Source organism: Malus sylvestris, chromosome 2 (genome assembly GCF_916048215.2).
Source record: "Malus sylvestris chromosome 2, drMalSylv7.2, whole genome shotgun sequence".
Lineage (NCBI taxonomy): Eukaryota > Viridiplantae > Streptophyta > Magnoliopsida > Rosales > Rosaceae > Malus > Malus sylvestris.
In genome coordinates this window covers 37,874,821-37,883,455 of record NC_062261.1, presented here as the reverse complement: position 1 = coordinate 37,883,455, position 8,635 = coordinate 37,874,821, and the positions used below count along the sequence as shown (strand labels likewise).

General features: G+C 38.6%; 1 pseudogene; it reads right to left on the bottom strand.

Moving 5' to 3' along the window:
• Window positions 1-5,194: 5,194 nt before the first annotated feature.
• LOC126603777 (uncharacterized) lies at window positions 5,195-6,913 on the bottom strand (annotated as a pseudogene).
• Between the last annotated feature and the right edge of the window lie 1,722 nt (window positions 6,914-8,635).

The window sequence follows — 8,635 nt, the reverse complement described above, 5'->3', positions numbered from 1 at the left end:
CAGAGCTCCGGCTGATTGTTCACATTCTCCTTATCTTGCAGGCAACATGAAGGATAAAGAGAAGAAAATGAGAAGAGATGATATGGGATACTTTTGCTTTTGAAGAAGTAACTTTCCACAGGCTTATTCTGAACTGAGCTTGAGGGTTTTCTAGTTTCCTCCAGAGTATAAGGCCAACTGAAGAATTTGAGGGTCAAAACAAGTCCATCAAATCTAGAGTACGTTCGACCCTGCTGATATGGGATACTTTTGCTTTAACAGAGTAATGGATGTATCGGCACGTGTGCTGTTTCGCTTGTCTCCACATGCTTCCTTGTATCCTTCTCCCTTGCCCTATCTGTTCCTCAGGCAGATGCGGTATCTTCCCTAGAAGCATAAGATGTTGAAGATGAGTACTCGAGAGCAATGGCAGGTAAGTAATCAGGTAAGGGGTTCCAGGCAGTCAGTTCCTGGCTGGAAGCTTGATTCCAAGTGCTGACTAATTGCTCTCTTTCTCCTTGTCTTGCAGATAAGAACAAGGCCAAAAGAAAAGACAGGGAAAAAGCATGATATGGGATACTCTTGTTTTTAACCCTGATGATATGAGATATTCTTGCTCTAGTATAGCTTGTTTGCAGAGGTATTATCGGGGGGAAAGAAAGCTGAATATTTCGAAAGGCTTCGTTGGGAGTGCCCTCTCAGATATAAGGAAGGGTTGAGCATTTTTGCAGGTCTGCCTGTCCGTTGGGGATGGAGGTCGACATATATAGGAGTCTCCTTAGCAACAAGTAGTAATGTTATTCCTTTACCCTACTTGGTCATAGCACGGTAGTGGGAGCTGCCAGCTTCACATGTTTTAACTCTGTCAGAGCACTTTGAAAAAGTGGTCTGTGGTATCTGGAAAGCGGATGTTGCGTGTGAAGATTACAGACAACTTTATCCAAGGGGATTCGACTCTTGAAGTTGGGAAAGTGTTGCCTCTTCGGTTTTCGAACAAGCAATCCTATCGGGGATCTGGCTCTCGAGTTTCGGATAACGATGCCTCTTCGATTTTTTAGAAAGCAATCATGCTTGGGGTCTGGCTCTCGAGATTCGGAGAGCGGTGTCTCTTCGATTTTTGAGAAAGTAATCATGTTGGGAGTCTGGCTCTCGAGATTCGGAGGGCGGTGCCTCTTCGATTTTGGAGCAAGCAAACTTGTTGGGAGTGTTTTCTCGAAAGTGAGTAAAGGTTGGGCATGTTTGCTAGTCTACCTTGCCACGAAGCACAGAGGTTGACACACAGAGACTTTCCAATTATCCAGCAATGGTACTGTTCCTTTACCCTCTCTTCGATTTTTGAGAAAGTAGTCATGTTGGGAGTCTGGCTCTCGAGATTCGGAGGACAGTGCCTCTTCGATTTTGGAGCAAGCAATCTTGTTGGGAGTGTTTTCTCGAATGTGAGTAAAGGTTAGGCATGTTTGCTAGTCTACCTTGCCATGAAGCACAGAGGTTGACACACAGAGACTTTCTAATTATCCAGCAGTGGTACTGTTCCTTTACCCTTGTGGGTAATAATATGGTAGCTAGACCTTCAAAATTTATGTGTCTAAACTTTGTTAGTGTTGTTTCTTTGCTATTCTTTTACCCTTCTTGGTCAGAGCGATGTAGTGGGAGCTGCAAGCTTCACGTGCTCAACTTTGGCAGAGAACTTTGGCAAAGTTATCTACTGTTGCGTGTGGGAAGTGGGTGATTGAACAGTAAGACTCATGTGCTTTCTACTTCACCAGAAGTCTTCGACAGAATGCCCATAATTTTCGCAAAGCTGAGTGTGCGTGTGACAGGTGCTGACAAGGCTGGAAAAGTAGGTGCCTCTTCGATTTCTGAGATCGGTCCTCGTGGTCTCTGAACAGCCCAACTTTTGAGAAAGCAAGCGCCTCTTCGATTTCTGAGATCGACCCTCGTGGTCTCTGAGCAGCCCAGCTTTTGAGAAAGCAAACGCCTTTTCGATTTCTGAGCAGGCGCCTCTTCGATTTCTGAAGCTCTGTCAAGTGCAGATTTTTATAGAGGCTGGCATTAAGTTCCAAAGCATACTTGAATCTCCACCAGTAGAAGCTCCATTCTTGCACTTCTAAGATCTTGATTTGTCCGACCTCTTCTCTCTTCAACACCTTTGAAAATGTCTGGCCCCTCCGACCGTCGTTTTGACTTGAACCTTGTTGAAGAGGCAGCCCCGCCTTCTCCAGACAACATATGGCGCCCATCCTTCGTCTCCCCTACTGGTCCTCTTACCGTTGGGGATTCCGTGATGAAGAATGATATGACCGCTGCGGTGGTGGCCAAGAACCTTCTCACTCCCAAATATAACAGGCTACTTTCCAAACGGTCTGATGAGTTAGCTGTTAAGGATTCTCTGGCTCTCAGTGTTCAGTGTGCAGGTTCTGTGTCTAATATGGCCCAATGCCTATTTACTCAAACCCGCCAAGTTGAATCATTGGCGGCTGAAGTGATGAGTCTCAAACAGGAGATTAAAGGGCTCAAGCATGAGAATAAACAGTTGCACCGGCTCGCACATGACTATGCCACAAACATGAAGAGGAAGCTTGACCAGATGAAGGAATCTGATGGTCAGGTTTTACTTGATCATCAGAGATTTGTGGGTTTGTTCCAAAGGCATTTATTGCCTTCGTCTTCTGGGGCTGTACCGCGTAATGAAGCTCCAAATGATCAACCTCTGATGCCTCCTCCTTCTAGGGTTCTGTCCAGTACTGAGGCTCCGAATGATCCCCCTCCGGTGCCTTCTCTTTCTGGGGCTCTACCGACTACTGAGACTTCTCCTAAGCAACCTTTGTGAAGGCTCCCTCTTGTTTGTTTATTTTGACTTATGTATATGTACATATTTGTAGCTTATTGGGGATATCAATAAATAAGCTTTCCTTCATTTCAACGTATTGTGTTAATTACACCAAAGCCTTCTTCACTAAGTTCTTTGAATTTTCTTTTGTTGAAGCTTTGTGAGTGGAGCATGTAGGTTGAGGTAGTGTTCCCTTAATTTCCTGAGTGAGGAAAACTTCTCGGTTTGAGACTTGGAAAATCCAAGTCACTGAGTGGGATCGGCTATATGAATCTTAGAACGCCATTGTGTTCGGTCCTGTGTCATGTCCTTCGTTAGATCCAAGTACTCTAAGTCTTTTCTTAAAGTCTCTTCCAAAGTTTTCCTAGGTCTTCCTCTACCCCTTCGGCCTGAACCTCTGTCCCATAGTCGCATCTTCTAATCGGAGCGTCAGTAGGCCTTCTTTGCACATGTCCAAACCACCGTAATCGATTTTCTCTCATCTTTCCTTCAATTTCGGCTACTCCTACTTTACCCCGGATATCCTAATTCCTAATCTTATCCTTTCTCGTGTGCCCACACATCCAACGAAGCATCCTCATCTCCGCTACACCCATTTTGTGTACGTGTTGATGCTTCACCACCTAACATTCTGTGCCATACAGCATCGCCGGCCTTATTGCCGTCCTATAAAATTTTCCCTTGAGCTTCAGTGGCATACGGCGGTCACACAAAACGCCGGATGCACTCTTCCACTTCATCCATCCAGCTTGTATTCTATGGTTGAGATCTCCATCTAATTCTCCGTTCTTTTGCAAGATAGATCCTAGGTAACGAAAACGGTCGCTCTTTGGTATTTCTTGATCTCCAATCCTCACCCCTAACTCGGTTTGGCCTCCATTTGCACTGAACTTGCACTCCATATATGATTGCAAAAAATGTATGATTATACCAAGTATCCCTTCATGCAACTTAAACATATTATTGTCATTCGAGTCATCAACCAAGACATAAATTCATGAAAGATAGAATAACGCTTTAATAGATTCATGGAAGTCCACTTAATGTTCAAAATTTTAGAACAACTCCCACTAAGTTTTTAGAGTTTATACTTGCAAATAAGTTAATGAGTGTGAAGCCCAATTTTTGTTCACTAATTCTCCCACCTGGGCAAACACTCGTTAATAAATTCTTTCAAAGATGTATCTAAAGAAAATTGCTTTATATTTTAGATATAATAAAATAGACATCACAACCAACATAAAATTGTCAAACAGAATTTTAACGAGTTACACCTACTTAAGAATTTATCATAATTAATTTATACTCTTGATTGCAACCAAAATTATACATATCAAAATAGACATACTAATCTCCATAAAATAAAAATATAGAACCGTTTTAGGTCAGAATAGTAGGCTAAAGTGACGTCTCAAAAGACCAACACAATCTGCCAGTAAAACTGTTTATACGAACATGGGTTACTAATAAATTCACCATAATTAAAATACAAGGCAAACAATTATGAAAATTTGCAGACACATAGTATACACTAGAAAACTGTGCCTGCACGTTGTTGTGGGAGCGAAAATCCAACCATAGAACATGTTCTAAAAATATAAATGCATAGAAATCCAAACTAACACTATTTACACAAAGATAATGAAGGCTGTATAGATAATGTAGCGAATATTTTTTACAGGCTAGTGTCTAGATTTATACATTTTATACAAAAAAACATGAGCAAACATTTTGTCATTGAGATACAAAAATGGTTAATCTGATATTCCCCCTTGGCAGTCATCGTATTTCTTGATTCACATTAGTAGTTGCAAATAAAAGATTTCAAAACATTAGATTGTTCATGTACACAAAAAATTGGGGAACTGATCTTACAATGGCCTATTCACATGCAAAAAATATGGAGAAGCATTGTTATAGTTCGAACAACAGATGACAACATTGTTTTGTACAACAACAAAAGTTTGTTCCTTCCAAGAGTGACTGCAAATAAAAGAATGTATTGAGGGGGAAAATATAAATGGAAACAAAGATGAAATAAGGTGTGTATATAAATAGAGCTACATCACATAAAAAATGGGAATAGAGGGAAGTTACCTAGTTCTTCTTTGTAGCGGAGGGTCTATTTGTGAGCTAGTTGGAGAAGATTTTTTCTTCAATAACTTGATTGGCACCTAATCAAAATCCTGCACATCTGCTTTAGAGACTTCCTCTATGTCACTGTGCCAAACATATAAGGTTGCAAAAACAAATTTAGATCACATTGAAAATATTTCGAGGTGCAGAAAAAAAATGTTGCTCACAGAATATAACTTTTTTTCAACTCCTGTATAAAGGGCTCTCCTGATTGAATCTCCTTTTCTCTTGTGTGATTCTCCAGTCATCTTAGGCGGTGTAGTAGAAGATGAAACTATCGTGGAAGACATTGCAATTTCTCTACTGAGAGACTGCGGAGTTGCTGGTGGGATTGCAGTGTCCTAAAAAACATTGTTGATGAGGAAATCATTTGAATTCAACAAATTTCTTCTGGTTCCAAATTGGAGGTGAAAATTTTTTCTTTGGCCTATAAGTCTGAAAAATTTGCTCGGCAATTGCTTTTGATATGCTAATCTTTGATTGAAAACCAAATCTTTGCAGGGCGCACCAAAGACTTTTTCACCTGATTTGCCGATAAAGAGAGCATTGATTTCATTTGTTTCATCTTCAAAGACCACGAACACTTTGTATCTTCATTCAAACACAAAAAGCATTGATTATAAAGCATAAATAGTGTAATAAGTTTAAAACAGCATTTTTATAGATTTTTCTGTGTTATAGCTTAAAGTTAATATCAATGGCATGAAAAATAAAAGTATGGCTGTATAAAGGTGCATTTCAAATATAATTAAGTTTTTAGCTCGTCCTGTAGTCAGATGGTTAAAAGCGATCATTTTATTGCATCATACAAATTTTATGATTCAATGGCTAAACCTTGATAGTCTTGTTCTAAAGAGTGATGAAATATTAATTAAAAATATATAAAAACTAAATAAAGTATAAATTTAATCTAAGAACGGTGTGAGACAACGATTGATCAATATAACTGAAATATTGAGTTATTACCAACGAGATGGGATTTGATTTGGATGTTTTGACAGATCAATTGACCACTCGTTGGATCCTTGTACATTTGTTTGGCACATGTAAGGCAAGCAACATATCACCATTCATACCTTGTGTTAAACCGCTTAATTGATGCCTTGCACAAAAATGTGTCATCCTGTAAAATATTTAGAAAGATGTTTACATGGTTGATGATCGTTAAATAGAAAGCTTCTGTAAAAGAAGTACAAAGTGAATAAGATGGTTTTGATTTAACATGATAAAATATAAGCATTATATGCACCTTATATAAATCTGGATCTAAATAGCTTAATTCTTCAATCGTCACCTTTTTTCCTATTTGCAAAACTTCAGCCTCATTTGCCTAATTGGAAGGAGGAAGTGTTCTAACAAGGTGAGGCCAGCTACAAAACCTGCAACAATTTTGATCCAACATTAATTAAATAAGCGTATAAAAAAATAGCTGTTTTTCATTTAATAATTCGAAGTGTGTTATAATATTTTTTTATGATAATGAATGGACATACACTGATTTGTATGAATTTAACTCTAGAGTGTTTGGATCAACAAAGAAGATAGTTGAACCAGTGCTGTTGAGGATGATGTTGTCTGTGCTCACAAAAAAAAAAAAAAAAACGTAAAAAAAATGAAAATTGAAAAAGAGAAAAAATGTCACAGCTCGTCCCGATGATTAATTATCGTGGTTGTGAAAAGACAGATTTACCCTTGAGCGTTGGATGTGTGTTGTGTTTTGGATTAAGAAATTGGGTCAATTGGTTCTATTTCTAACTAATTGGACCCAATTAGAACTAAAAGATTAAAGAATTGTGATTGGTGTGCATGTTTGGACCACACACATCCATACCTTTCTCTCTCTCACTCTCCCATGCTCTCTATCTTCTCTCTCTCGGTTTCACTCTCTCTCTCTCCCTCTCGGCATTGTGTAAGGACAACACCAAAACCCGTTGAATCGTGACGGATCGAGGATGTTGAAGGTACCATCGTGTTCCTTACAAGCTTAGGAACACATCTAGACCATTTTTAGGTAAGGAGAACTTCGTTTTCATGTCGAAACCATAACCCCGATTTGGGGTACTGTTCATGCAAACGTTAAATCTCGTGTTTTTGGAAATTTCAAGCTTGTAGGAAGCTTAGTGAAGTTCCAAGGAAGCTCGGAGTGCTTCGTTTGAAGGTTTTGGACGTTGGGATCGTGTGGACGAAGTTTGGCCGGTTTTTCTTGAAATTCCCCGATGAGATCCCGTGACTTTTAGAGCTTTAAAATGGTATAACGTGATTGTAGATGTCTTTAGCTTCATTTTGGTATAAATTGCATGAAAAATGGTGAAGAATTGAGCGAGATTAAGGAGTTTGAAAAATTGCCTAGTTTTCGGCGCCAGCAACGGTTGCCGGAGCTGGAGGTAGGAGATGAAAGAATATTCCGTCAAATTTGACGGAATATTCTCATGGCGTCAGTTAGTTTGGACGGTTTCCGTTGGGTTTTAAAGGAATATTCCTAACGGCAGTTAGGGAATCCGTCAGGATTCCTGTGCGTGGTGGTGTGTATTGTCGTGCCTTGGCCGGAACGTGGCGGTGCGTGTGGGGTCAAAAAATTATTTTGAAAATTTGGGGATGATCCTGAGGTTGTGTAGATCACTGTGGTATATTCATGTACCCAATTTGAGCAATGTATGAGAAGTTATTAGCTAGTTTTGTCTATGTGCTTTAAAATAACGTTTTTATAGTTAATTCGCATATAGCTGAGGCCTATCTCGAGGACGAGCGTATCCACAGGTGACTTGAGGGTTACGACCCGTCGATATACCATTGAGTGGGCTTTTGTTTTCAATATATATTTATATACTTGGTATATTTCCCAGAAATACTTTTTTTAAGGAAAATGTGCTTTGAAATAATATGCTAAATGCTTTTATATTCTAAATATGCATTTCATGGTTGCATATATATATATATATATATATATATATATATATATATATATATATATGTGTGTGTGTGGTGCTGTGGAGTCATAAGTAAGTTCAGGTAAGTTATGTTTGGCTATGTGAATCATCGATGATGTGATATGTGATTGATTGATGTTGAGCTCATAAAACTGCACCTAGGGTGTTTATGATTTAGCTAGAGATATAAAATACATGCCTGTTTATTTACGTCACCTCCCGCACTATATGCTCGTATATATGAATTCATATATACGTATGTGTGTATATATATATATATATATATATATTATGTATATGCCTATATTTTGATTCTGTGAAAAATTATACATGTTTAAATCTTGATGAATGGTGTTTGAGCATGGAATTGGCCGTAATAAATGATGATGTGGTTCGTGTATTGTTGGTGGTATTCAATTGATCTCTCTTTTTTCCTTAGTTTATCATTTTTGGTGTTTTAATTGAATTGACTGTTCTTTTGCGTTTTTGTTTAACAATTTATTCAATTATTTCATTTCTTTTTTAGCTTATATTCTACTTCGATTAGATGATGTTCAGGTTTTTTGAGCTTTCTGTCTAAACTATTTGTGAATTTACCAACCTTGGATTTCATTTGAGCAGTTTAAATGGAAGATCAAGGTCCAACTCCTATTAATCGATTGGTGCCGTATGAAAGAATTGGGAAAATTAAAGTCCGTATCTGCAGAATATGGTGGCCGAGATTTCTAGGCATGACTTATAAATATACAAGACTATTGTAAGA